At 40.7% G+C, this 14,568-nt stretch overlaps 1 protein-coding gene across 1 annotated transcript in view; it reads right to left on the bottom strand.

Moving 5' to 3' along the window:
* ME1 (malic enzyme 1) overlaps positions 1–14,568 on the bottom strand; it is a 242,233-nt gene that overhangs the window by 158,672 nt on the left and 68,993 nt on the right. The window lies entirely within an intron of this gene.

Here is a 14,568-nt window from a genome sequence, read left to right as displayed (position 1 = left end):
ATGAATTTTTTAAACTTTTCTTATAAAGATAGCTTTATTATTTTATTAAATATTTTAATTCAAGAAATATTTACTATCTTATACACAGAGAACTTAAATGGCATTCTCAATTCAATTCATAGATGCATTTATAATCTTTCATTAAATAATATACATAAAAGCACTTTGAAAACAACATGCAACATACATAAACAGGCATTTCTGACACTGTTACAGAGTCCAGGAAAGAATATGCATTAGAGATTATGTTCTAAGTGCCTTATGTTGAGCAATTCCTTCACACAGAACTTGATTCTTTGATTTGCAGCCTTAGTTCATGCTTGTAATTCTTTTTTAGTGTCAGACTCTCAACTGAAATCTTTAACATTATCTGCCGTACTCCCCCACTACCTAGTTTAACAAGTAACTAAAAATTATGGGGCTAGTATTATGGTACAGTGAATTAAGACATTGCTTGAGATACCAGCAACCCATATCTGAGTGCTGGTTCAAGTCCTGGCTGCTCTGCTTCTGATCCAGCTTCTGCTAATGCAGCTGGGAAGGCCGCAGGTGACAACCCAAATGCTTGGGTTCCTATCACCATGCAGGAAACCAAGATGGGGTTCCTAGCTCAAGGCTTCATCCTGGCCAGCATGAACCACTGCAGCCATTTGGAGGGTGAACCAGCAGACTGTAGGATCTATTTCTGTCTCTCACTATCAATTGGCTTTCAAATGAATGAATAAATATTTAATTAATTAATTAATTTTGACAGGCAGAGTGGACAGTGAGAGAGAGAGACAGATAGAAAGGTCTTCCTTTGCTGTTGGTTCACCCTCCAATGGCCGCCGCGGCCGGCGCGCTGCGCTGATCCGATGGCAGGAGCCAGGTACTTATCCTGGTCTCCCATGGGGTGCAGGGCCCAAGCACTTGGGCCATCCTTCACTGCACTCCCTGGCCACAGCAGAGAGCTGGCCTGGAAGAGGGGCAAGCGGGACAGAATCCGGCGCCCCGACCAGGACACCAGCGCCGCAAGGTGGAGGATTAGCCTAGCGAGCTGTGGTGCCGGCCTAAATTTTTTTTAATTTAAAATATTTGGGTGGATTCCAGATGGCCACACAGAGAAGTCCAGTGTTTGCCTCCTCCTCCACCAGGATACCACAAAGCAGCTACATCCACAGGAAGAGCACCAGAGGTAGTAGGAGAGAAGCAGGAACACAGTGGGACAAGCAAAACAGGTCGAGCAACTTAGAGGAGAAAGAGGAACAAGACCCCAGGGCCAGGGGATTTCCTGTCATCAGGGAGAGGGTGTAAAGGAGACTGCAGGCAGAGCTCACCTGCCCAGAGCTCACCTGTGCAGACCTCCCACTTGGCCCACCCTCTCCAGACAGGAATTCTGCTGTCATAGACCAGCAGCTTAGTGAGGAGTGTTCCTTCAAAAACTTGGGTTTCTGGGACGTTGGAGGGGAAACCTACAAGGTTCCCTCTCTCACCCCTCAGGGATTGCAGCAAGTAGGTGCCATGTGAGAGGAGGAACCACCCATAAGCAGGTTTTTTGTTGTTGTTGTTTTTGTTTTTTGTTTTTTTTTTTTTTTTTGACAGGCAGAGTTAGAAGTGAGAGAGAGAGACAGAGAGAAAGGTCTTCCTTCCGTTTGTTCACTCCCCAAATGGCCGCAACGGCCAGCGTGCTGAGCCGATCCAAAGCCAGGAGCCAGGTGCCTCCTTCTGGTCTCCCATGCGGGTGCAGAGCCGGCGCCGCGGCTCACTAGGCTAATCCTCCGCCTAGCGGCACCAGCACACCGGGTTCTAGTCCCGGTCGGGGCGCCGGATTCTGTCCTGGTTGCCCCTCTTCCAGGCCAGCTCTCTGCTGTGGCCAGGGAGTGCAGTGGAGGATGGCCCAAGTGCTTGGGCCCTGCACCCCATGGGAGACCAGGAGAAGCACCTAGCTCCTGGCTCCTGCCATCAGATCAGCGCGGTGCGTCGGCCGCAGCGCACCGGCCGCGGCAGCCATTGGAGGGTGAACCAATGGCAAAAGGAAGACCTTTCTCTCTGTCTCTCTCTCTCACTGTCCACTCTGCCTGTCAAAAAAAAAAAAAAAAAAAGAGCCCAAGCACTTGGGACAAACTCCACTGCCTTCCCGGGCCACAGCAGAGAGCTAGACTGGAAGAGGAGCAACCGAGACAGAATCCAGTGCCCCGACCGGGACTAGAACCTGGGGTGCCGGCGCCGCAGGCGGAGGATTAGCCTAGTGAGCTGCGCTGCTGGCTCATAAGCAGTTCTTGCCTATCATCTTTCCAGGGTTCCTGGAGACATTTCTGCATTCTAGCATGGCAGTGTGAGCCCCATGGATCCACCTGGGACCAACAGGGCAGCAGCAGCCCCAGAACCCAGGCCCACTCAGCACTCTGTGCAGTGACAGATGATGGGAGCGAGGCAGCTGGGGCACCCCCAGTACTCTGGAAATAAGGAGGCCTGCCCAGGTGGAACTAAGTGTCCTCTTTTCTACTGCCCCCCCCCCAACAACTTCAAAAATCACAGGTTTCTGCTGGGTTCCCATGCAGAGACTCAGAGCTCCCCGTACACTGAGGACAGATCTCACAGTAAGGTCCAGGGACACATTACAGAGTGAGTTGCTGCTCTGGTCAGCGTGCACAACTGGGTGGGGTAAAGTGGGCTGGCACTATAGGTTCACTCTAAGCTTTGAACAGCTAGTTCACCCTGGCTAGAGAAAAGCTGGGACTTCAAACATCACATCTCCCCACTGACTGTAGCCAGAAGTGCTCCACCAAGCCCAATCTTGGGTGTCACTCTGAACTTTTGCCCCAAATACAAATGGTGGCCTCAGCTCCCTGGCCCCAACAAGCACATACCCCTGGAGCTCAAGTGTAAGCCTTCAGTGCTCCACCAAGCCCCAGAAACATATCTCCAGAAATACAGCCTTCAACCAAAAAATATTTTAAAAAACTACCATCCAGAAGTGATAGAAACAACAGATACAACATTTATCATGGAAACACAAAAAACATGAACAGTGAAGGCAATATGATTCCCCAAAAGGAACACAATAATTTATTTTTATTTTTATTTTTTTTATTTTTTGACAGGCAGAGTGGACAGTGAGAGAGAGAGAGACAGAGAGAAAGGTCTTTCTTTTGCCGTTGGTTCACCCTCCAATGGCTGCCGCGGCCGGCGCACCGCGCTGATCCGATGGCAGGAGCCAGGTACTTATCCTGGTCTCCCATGGGGTGCAGGGCCCAAGGACTTGGGTCATCCTCCACTGCCTTCCCAGGCCACAGCAGAGAGCTGGCCTGGAAGAGGGGCAACCGGGACAGAATCTGGCGCCCCGACCGGGACTAGAACCCGGTGTGCCGGCGCCGCAAGGCAGAGGATTAGCCTAGTGAGCCGCAGCGCTGGCCCACAATAATATGTTAATATTGAGCTGTGAAGACAAGGAGATTGACAAAATAGCAGAAAAATTTTCAGAAGAATTATTGTAAGGTTACTAAAAAATACAGAAATACAGTTAGTTGAAATAAGGAAATCAGTATATGACATAGATGATCGATTTAGCAAAGAGACAGAGATACTGAAAAGAACCAAATATCAGAAATGAAGTATTTAATAAATCAAATTAAAAACACAGTTGAAAGCATTAACAACAAACTTGATGAAACAGAAGAAAGAATATCTAATCTAGAAGATTGGCCTTTGAAATACCTCAAGACAAAAAAAAAAGAATAAAAAATTAGAAAGGATGGAAACACTGTTCAGGATCCACAGTATACCATCAAATGATCAAATGTAAGTGTGAGGAGTTCCTAAAGAAATGGAAAAAAAAAGAATGGCTTAGAAAACCTATTCAATGAAATAACAGCAGAAAATTTCTCCAATTTGGAGAAAGACATGGACATCCAAATTCAGAGAGCACTCAGAACCCCCAATAGACATGATCAGAAAAGATTTTCACCATGACACATTATAGCCAAACTTTCAAAAGTAAAATAGAGAATATCCTATAATTTGCAAGAGAGAACACCAGGTTACATATTAAAGGAACTCCCATTAGATTGAGAACTGATTTCCCAGTAGAAACCCTATGATTAAGGAGAGAATGGATAGATACAGTCTAAGTTCTAAAAGGACTACCAGCATGGCAGTGTAGAGGGTTAGGCTGCCACATGTGACGCTGGCATCACATATGGGAAACTGGTTTGTGTTTTGGCTGCTCCACTTCTGATCCAGTTCCCTGCTAATGCACCTGGGAAAGCAGTGGAAGATGGTCCAACCGCATAGGCTCCTTCACTCATGTGGGAGACCCAGATGGAATTCTAGGCTCCTGGCTTCAGTCTGGCCCAGCCCTGACCATGGCAGCCATTTGGAGAATGAACCCACAGAAGGAAGATGTCTCTGTCTCTTTCTCTCTATATAACTCTGCTTTTCAAATGAATAAATAAATATTTTTTTAAAAAGAACAAAACCATCAACCCAGAATACTTAATCCAGCAAAGCTCTCATTCATATATGAAAGTGAAATACAGATCTTCCAAGACAAGCGAAAATTGAAAGAATTTGTCACCACCCAGCCAGTCTTACAAATGAAACTTAATGACTTACTATATACAGAAACAGAGAAAGACAATCAGAATCATGAAAGTATATGAAGACAGTAAATTTCTTAGTGAAAGAACTAAAGAGATTGAAAACTGCCAAGACAAGGATTGTTCAAGGTCATTGCTTCTCAAAGTGTCAATTTCACTTCTGCCAAATGCCTTTTAGGTGCTCTATTAGTTATCATAGGTCAGGGAGAACATATGGCATCTATCCCTTTGGGACTGGCTTATTTCACGAAGTATAATGTTTTCCAGTTTCATCCATTTTGTTGCAAATTTCCAGATTTTTTTTACTGTTGTGTAGTATTCCATGGTGTACATATCCCATAATTTCTTCATCCAGTCTTCAGTTGATGGGCATTTGGATTAATTCCATATCTTAGCTATTGTGAATTGAGCTACAATAAACATGTGGGTACAGATAACACTTTCATATGCTGATTCCATTTCCCTTGGTTAAATTCCCAGGTATGAGATGGCTAGACCATATGGTAGGTCTATATTCAGATTTCTGAGGTATCTTTATATTGCCTTCCATAGTGGCTTTACCAGTTTACATTCTTACCAGTGTATTAGGGTACCTTTCCCCCTACATCCTCACCAGTATTTGTTTGTTGATTTCTGTATAAAAGCCACTCTAATGGGGGTGAGGTGAAACATTGTAGTTTTGATTTGCATTTCCCTGATGGCTAGTGATCCTGAGCATTTTTTCCTATGTCTTCTGGCCATTTCCTCTTTTTCATGTGTCTGTTGGATTTCTTATTTTGAAAAATGTCTTTTTAAGTCCTTTGCCCATTTCTCCACTGGGTTGTTTTGTTGTTGTGGAGATTCTTGATCTCTTTATATATTCTGGTTATTAATCCTTTATCAGTTGTATAGTTTGCAAATAATTTCTCCCATTCTGTCAGTTGCCTCTTCACTTTGCTGAGCATTTCTTTTGCAGTGCAGAAGCTTCTCAATTTGATGTAATCCCATTTGTCAATTTGGGCTTTGACTGCCAGTGCCTCTGGGGTCTTTTCCAAGAACTCTGCCTGTGTCAATGTCTTTCAGGGTTTCCCAACATTCTCTAATAATTTGATGGTATCAGGTCATAGATTTAGCATTTTGATTCATTTTGTGTGGATTTTTCTGTAAGGTGTAAGCTAGGAATCTTGCTTTATACTTTGTATATGGAAATCCAGTTTTCCCAACACCATTTGTTAAAGAGATTATCTCTGCTCCAGGGACTGATTTTAGCTCCTTTGTTAAAAATAAGTTGGTTGTAGATGCATGGATTGATTTCTGCAGTTTCTCTTCTGTTCAGTTGGTCTACACATCTTTTTTTTTTTTATGCCAGCACCAGGCTTTGATTGTAATTGTCCTATACTACGTCTTGAAAGCTGCTATTGTGATGCATCCAGCTTTGTTTTTGTTGTTTAAGATTGCTTTAGCTATTTGGGGTCTCCTGTGTTTCCATACGAATTTAAGCATTATTTTTTCTACATTTGAGAATTATGTTGTTGGCATTTTGATTGAGATCAAGGTTATCTCCTCATTTGTGCTCAGGATCTTATCCCATCTTAGCTTTTCCAAGGCTTCACTCGGCAACTGTCCATCTCTAAGATCCACCATGCTTTTCCTACTGAATCAGCCTTGATTAGCATAAAAACCTCCCTTACTATTATTCATATTTTTAAAAAATTGGATTTTACCCCCTATTCTCCTATCCTCGGCAGTAAAATTCCTCAAAAGACTTACATATTCCCATTGATTCTTTACTTCCCATTCTCTCTTCAACCCATTGGTAAGGTTTTCTCCATCATCTCTCCACAGAAAGCTCCTGTGAAGCCACTGATGATTCACATCCAAATATAAGCAAAAGTCAGACCTCAAGTCTCCACTTGATTTTTCAACTATTTGATGTTGTTGACTTTGCCCCTTCTGGAAACACTTTATTTCCTAGGCCCTATACTATACGTTGCTTGAGTTTCCTCCTAACCACTACCTTGACCTTCTCAGCTTCATTTTGCTACCTCTTCCTCCTCTACTAGCCCTAGTACAGTTCTACTATTCCAGACATCTATACTCAAAATCAGTCTCGTGGTTTGAAATACACGTGTTCACAGTAACAACTCTCAAGCCTCTGTTCTTCAACCTGGATCCCTCCCTTGATTTCTATACTGTAGACCTAACTACCTGGTTACTCCTTGTCATCCAGGCTTCAACTCAAACCTGAGTTCCTCAGGCCTTCTCTGATAACAGTAGTTAAAGTACCTCCAAACACTACATTTTCTATTGTCTTCATAATATTCACAAGTATTGGAGATTGTTTTAGTTATTTGTTCATATATTTAATGTTTGTCTCTTTCCTGACTCTATTGCCTAGCATACAAATACATATAAGTGATAAGCTTCTTAAGTACAGAAACACTCTTATTTTGCTGAAAGTTAAAACTCCAATGCCTGCAAGTGGACAGGCATATGAGATATATCCCACACTTGTATGTGCTGACTTCAGTGCTAAAAAAAATTAAGGATTTTATATGACAAAAAATTTTAAAAACAGTGAAAATCTTAAATGAATACAGGTTTACATCATAATAAGTAAATAAAACTTGGGATAGTTAAGTGCTACAGAGAGATTAATAATGATTTTCTGATTCAAGAATATTAATTTACTGAGTTGATACCAAATTATATCCTTTATTGGTTTTCTTGCCCTTTCATATAAATTTCTTTTGTTTTTCCAAAATTATTATAAGTTCTTTATGTTATATATTTCATTTGAATCCCTATCATAGCCAACTTGACCCTATGCAATCAGCAGGATCTAAATAACTAATTATAAAATTAAAGTAGTTTCGGACTTTTAAAAGGAGTGATTGATGGCTTATCTAAGATGATCTTGGCAATGTAATATTAAATAATATTTCTTGGTAACTATTGTTAGTTAGGCAAGGTTTTTCCATTGGTAACATTGGTCTCAGGAATTAGCACAGGAGTAGCAGTTTGGTACAGCAGTTAAGTCTCTGCGTGAACAACCACAACCCATATCAGAGTGTCTCATTCAATCCTGGATACTCTGTTTCCAAGCTAGCTCCCTATTAATGAGCATCTTCTGAGGCAGTAGATGATAGTTCAAGTATTTGGGTCTTTGTCGCCCACGTGGAAAAACTGATTTGAGTTCTGGCTTCCCGATTTCTTCCTGGCTCAGCTCTGGCTGTCTCAATCTCCTTTTCACTATTTTTGTCTCTACCTCTATGACTTTCAAATAAAATGAAAATAAATAAATAAATATTAAATGAGGAAAAATGAATGATATTAATATATTACATAATTATATTAATATAAATGAAATATCAAAGTTTATTATACATAGATCGGAGGCTCTGCTTCAGTGGAAGAGTCATTTGATCACTTGTAATCTCTTGCACTGAGTAGAGATTCATTCATGGAAAAGATACTTAGACACAGCTTAACAAAAGATAGAACTTTAAATATTTCACCAAAATAAGCACTCTCAAAGAGCTGTGTGTAATACTTCCCAGAATGTCTCTATGATTAGAAATCTAATTGAAAATCTAAAAATATTTTGGCACAGAAATGATGCTTTCTGGTACAGAGTTGGTATAAAACATTAATTATACTCACAATAAAGTTCTTTATTAATGACTTTTTAAATGAGTAGAATTATATAAACATAATTTCATTGTCCCTCTTCTTGTTGATCAATTTATTTAAAATATTTAATTTTTATTCAAAGTGTGTTAAACATGTCAGTTAAAAGCACTCATACTTTTGTATCTATTCCATGCTAGAACTGAGAACATTTTGACATGTGGATTGCTTTCATATATATAATGCAAACCTTTCTCATAACCTCTAACATTTTATATATATTCTACTTTGAAAACAGATTTGGAATATGAGATAATATTCTTCATTCTTCATATTATCTGTTATCTCAGATAAAACCATTAATAAAGTTTGGTTCATATAAAAATAGAATTTATTTTAGAATGTCTTAACCTTCTATTGTAATTAGACTTATATTCTCTTTTGGAAATGAGTCTAAAATGTTGTTCTTGGCCCAGTGAAGGAAGAAACTACTTTGTAATTTTCTTTAATAATTCTCTCTTCCATTGCAAAATTGACTTTGCTGAATTTATTCTTGAATTTATTTTTAAAATAAGCAAGTTATACCTCAGATGGTTTTTTACAGAATGTGAGTATGCATTAATGAGACCTGGAAGTCAATCCAAAGTTGATTTACATCAACAGGTCTGGGTTGATGAGAAAACAAGTACTAAACAAAGCTATGTTCAAGTATAAATAGGTCTAAAGATCAGGAAATACCAAGAATTAAGATGCAGATTTATGAGTCATAGACCTAGAGTTAAAAAGAATAGAAGAAATCGCTAAGGGAGCAAGACGAGAAGACCAAGGGGAAAGTATTACAAATTACTTCCACATTAAAAAAATGGGATGATTAAGAAGCATCCTCAGAAGTCATCTAACAGGTAAAGACAATGAATGTTTCTGAAGCCAAGGACATTAAAAGAGGAAAATGTTAAGGCATGGATGATTATGATCATATCTTACAGTATAATCTTTTAAAGTACATTAATCCTTTAAAGTATATTACAAAGGCCGGCGCCGCGGCTCACTAGGCTAATCCTCCGCCTAGCGGCACCAGCACACTGGGTTCTAGTCCCGGTCGGGGCGCTGGATTCTGTCCCGGTTGCCCCTCTTCCAGGCCAGCCCTCTGCTGTGGCCAGGGAGTGCAGTGGAGGATGGCCCAGGTCCTTGGGCCCTGCACCCCATGGGAGACCAGGAAAAGCACCTGGCTCCTGGCTCCTGCCATCGGATCAGCGCGGCGCACCGGCCGTGGCGGCCATTGGAGGGTGAACCAACGGCAAAGGAAGATCTTTCTCTCTGTCTCTCTCTCTCACTGTCCACTCTGCCTGTCAAAAAAAAAAAAAAGTATATTACAAGGATTTATTTCTCCCTGAACTAGTTGACTTAACTAGCAACATGTCGCCCTACCACTACCAAATAGTTTAGTCATTTCCTAAAAACAAAAACATTCTCCTATGTGACCAAACTAGAAAGTTAATATTGACTTAATACTACCATCTAATCATTAGACATCATTCACTTTTCATGAATCGTCCCATTAATGTCCTCCATAATAAAAGAGAATAGTTCAAAATCCTATGTAGCATTCAGATGTCGTATCTCTTTATTCCCCCTTAATCTGGAACACTTCTTCAATATTTCCTTGATTTTTATGAGCTTACTATTTTTTAATTACAAGTCAGCATTTTTATAAATGTCCCTAAATTTGAACCTGTATAGTGTTTCCTCATGATTGGATTCAGATTATACACTTTTGTAAGAATATCATGTAAGTCATGTTGTTTTCTCACTGTTTATTATCCCTGATCCATCTCTCATTATTACTGATGTTCATTTTGACCACTTGACTAACCTGCTGTTTTCCAGACTTCTTCCCTGTAAGCCACTCATTCTTCCTTTTGTAACTTACCTCTATTTTATAGAATTCTTGAAATTCTAGAAATATATTGTTTCTTCATCTAACTTTCAATTTATTCATTTATTTATTTGCATCAGTATGGACTCATAGTTTTTTTGTTTCTTTCAGTCAGTCTTTAATCTGTTTCAAATACAATTTATTTGATGCCCAAACAGTCCCAGGTGTGGACACTGAAGAGCCCCTTCAAACTCCTATGGCCTTTTGTCGCATCCCCATTTTCTTTCAGAACTTCCTTATACCTTGGTACAAGTTCCAAGTTCATTTTTTCCTTACTCTGCTGTAGTCCTGGAGTCAACAAGTTCTCTAAGGAGATCTGATTCCTTTTGGTGGAGAATGTTATTTAGATCTGAGTGCCTGGTGTGCCTACTGTTACCATGGTTTTACTGCTTCCAGGTCAACCCAATGGACACAGCTAGAGAATATATGTCAGATACACACTTGATCCATATCTGTGTGCATGTGTGCATACACATACACCTATCTATTTCTATATCTACCTTATATTGAAAACCAAAAATTCACAACAATACCTCTAGCAAGCTTCATTCTTGTTCTCTTCAGTTTCCACACTTTCCTATAGTGAGAAATCTAGTCTCCTTTATGCTTAACATGTTTACTTATTTGGTCACTCCTCATGTATGAAACCACTCTCCTTTCCCCAAGTGGACATCCACTCATCTCATTTGGACTCTAATACATGAAGTAGGCAGTCCTCCTACACGAAAGTACTCCGCATTTCACTAGGTCTCTGACACCCGGCACTGGACCACCCTATCACATGGATCCTTCCCTCACTTCATTTTTCTCTCACATCCAGAGCCCAGAAGTCCTCCTATGTGGGTGTTTTTAACCTTGCACTGGCTTTACATTTCATGCTGGATCCCCAACCTTTTCAATCTGAGAATGAAGAAAAACAATGCAGAGAGGGGCACAATCTGACTATGGCTGCTACCTCTGAGGAACATGGAAACAATGGTGCTGCATGTATGAAATGAAGCCATCATTATCCACGCTGTTGCTAGAATGCCAACCTAGAACATATATGCACACATTAAATATTTTATCCCAGATGCCTGCATCCCATATTAGAGTACCTGGGCTATATTCCCAACTCAAGTTCCTGACTCCAGCTTCCTGTCAATGCAGACTCTGGAGGCAGCAGTGATGACCCAAGTGATTGGGTTCCTGACAAACACATATGTGAGACAGGTTATGAGTTGGCTCCCAGTTTTGGCCTGACCATTTGAGGACATCTGGGGTGACAATCAGTGGAAAGGAGTGTTTTCTATCTCTCTTTCTCTCTCTCTCACTCACTTGCTTTGTCTGTCTCTCTGCCTCTCAATTTTTTAAAAAATGTATTTATTTGAGAGGCAAAGTTACACACACAGAGAGAGAGAGAGAGAGAGAGAGAGAGAGAGAGACATCTTCCATCGGCTGGTTCACTCCCCAAATGGTCATAATAGCCGGGGCTTGCCTAGCCAAAGCCAAGAGCACAGAGCTTCACCTGGGTCTCCCACATTGGTGCAGGGTCTAAGCACTTGGGCCATCTTCTGCTGCTTTCCCAGGCTCATTATCAGAGATATGGATTGGAAGTAGAGCAGCCAGTACTTGAACTGGGATACGGGATGCTGACACTGCAGGTGGAAGCTTACCTTCTACGTCACAGTGCTGGTTCCTCTAGGAACTATCTGAAGTATTCTAGTACTTCTACTATTACTACAATTTGGCCTCATTAATGTCTATCTTTTGATACCTGCTTTAATTTTTCCTCAAAATTATCAATGTATCCTACTGATCTTCCTTTTTATTCAACTAGAATCCATTCTGTCAACAATCCTTAACTCCTTTGGTCCTCACAACTCAACATGATTTCCTTAAATACCTACTAATGGCTGTTCTTAAATTCTCCATGAGAGCTACTTTCTATTTCCCCATTCCTCACTCCCACTCATCTGCACTCTCATTAGATAAACACCTTGAGGATTAATGCAAAGAAAAAAATCAGGACTTTCAGCTTCTAGCTATTCACCTATTCAATTCCTTACATCCGTGCCCATTCTTTGCCTTTTTACAGCATTAGTGAATAGAGTGTCAATAGCTCTATTCTTTAGTCTACCCAGATACTGCCACTCTCTGCTATTCCTCAGCCTTCTTCAGGCTCCCTTGCTCCTGCTTACCACTTAAATCAAGGGTGGGGAACCTTTTATTCTGCCAAGAGCCATTTGGATATTTATAACATCATCTGTAGGCCACACAAAACCATGAACTTAAAAATTGGCCTGCTACAGATTTATTGAATTTCAAGTCCCACCTGCAGTTGCCTTGCCAGGCCCAGATTAAACGATTTCACAGGCCGGATGTTGCCCACCCCTGCAAATGTTGGCATTCTTCAGGCTTAAATGTTTAACACATCTCTTTTATTTTAATAAACAATAAAGGTCTAGAGACTCCTTGATCTGTTCGCACTCTTAAACTCATTTTCAAAGTCTACTCTGTCTCAGCTTCTGATACATCTGCCCATTTGGTTTTTATATCTCATTTTTTGGTTCCACCCTTGCTTTTGGCATCTGATCAACTAATTCAGCCTGACAAAGAACCCGTTTCCAAGTCCGGGTGATCTTCTAAGGATTCATTTCGGCATCCCTCCAAAACCTCCAGTTTCTCTTTACTGCTAGGATAACTCCTAATTCATTATCAGAGGCAGTTCAAGTGTTATTTCCTCTTGGAAATATTTTCTGAGCAACATTTTCAAAATGAGTTTGGAATATCTCTGTAATTACATGGAATCTTGCCACTTTTCTCTACTGTAACATTATCATTCTGTCATACATTATTTCACTTTCTTATATGCCTATCCTACTAGATTACAAACTCTTAAAGTAGGGAATTTTGTTTTTCTTACAGGAAGAAAAGGAGAAAAGAAGGTAGAAAGAGAGAAAAATAGGTCAGATTTGATTGGAACACTAGCCAGCCCAATAAAGGGTAAAGCACTATGGCAAAAATTCAAGGATGGAGAACATTCAGGAGCTATATGATCAATGGGTACACTTTTGGGGGCCTTCTGAAAATGACAACATCCAAAAAGAATCTATTAAAACTGGAGAGTGAGAAAGTTCCCAGAAGAATCCAAGAACCATAGCCAATGCCAGGTTCCAGTACTTGGAGCATAAGGGAGTCAAGAGACCAACAACTTGAGGTCTTAGTGGTAACCCTGGGACATAGTGAACTGACTGACAGCTGCAGAAGCTTCCAGATCTTCCAGATCTGAGAAAGAACCACAAATTACAAGATTACAAAACCTTTGGAAAAAGGGTAACTGAGGTAGTTTAAGTGCTTTAGGCTTCAGTCTGGTTTAATTTAGAAAAAAAAAATGTGACACCAGTCTATGGGGAGGAACCTAGTAGAAGAAGCAGGGGACAAAAGAAGGTAGCATTCCTGCCACTGAATATAAATTTTATTACAGAAGTAAAATATTCTTAAAAAATTGAGACCAGAAGAAAAATGTAGATTTCTCATTTCTCTGGTTATCTGCCACAAAGGTAAGTTTCCTTTATTATCATATAACTTCCCAATATAAACTAGCATGACCAATCTTTTTCCTTCTGTAACTATAGGATTTTTCTCTGCATGATAATTCTATGAATTTGCTTTGCTTTAAAGCAGATATCATGGAGCCAACACTATGGTGTAGCAGGTAAAAGTCATCGCTTGTGGCACCAGCATCCCCTGTGAGTGCTGGTTTGTGTCGCACTGCTCCAACTCCGATACAGCTCCCTGCTAAAGATCTGAGAAAAACCAGTGGAAGATGGCCCAAGTGCTTGGGCCCCTGTCACCCACATGGGGGACCTGGATGAAGCTACTGGCTCCAGGTTCAGCTTGGCTCAGACCTGCTTATTGCAGCCACAAGAAATTGAATTCTGTCAATAAGAAGAATGAACTACAAAGGAATTTTCCTGCAAGACTCAGATAACTCAGTTCAGCTGACACCTTGATTTTGGCATTGAAATACCTGGACAGACATTCCAATCACACTACACTGGACTTCAGGACCACAGTAGTATGAGTAAAAAATGAATTTGTGAAGCTGCTCAATTTGTGCTAATTTGTTACACAGCAACAGATAACTAATAAAAATAGCGTATATATAAAAAGTGAAATTCAGATACTCCATCATTTATCATATATTCATATTTATCTTACTATAGGCATGAAAAACTGAACACTCAACTGCTGGTTCACGTCCCAGATATCTGCAATGGAGAGGCTCTAGAGAGGATCAAGGTGGAAGCCAGGAGCCAGGAATTGCATCCATGTCTCCCACGTGGGTGGCTGGGATACAACTACATGAGCTATCACCTATTGCCACCAAGGGTCTGCATTAGCAAGAAGCTGGAGTTAGGAGCCAAAGGCAGATATTGAACTCAGGCACTCAGATGTGAAATG

This window comes from Oryctolagus cuniculus, chromosome 5 (genome assembly GCF_964237555.1).
Source record: "Oryctolagus cuniculus chromosome 5, mOryCun1.1, whole genome shotgun sequence".
In the NCBI taxonomy this organism is placed as follows: Eukaryota; Metazoa; Chordata; class Mammalia; order Lagomorpha; family Leporidae; genus Oryctolagus; species Oryctolagus cuniculus.
The sequence above is the reverse complement of the archived record's forward strand: the minus strand, read 5'-3'. Positions and strand labels throughout refer to the sequence as shown.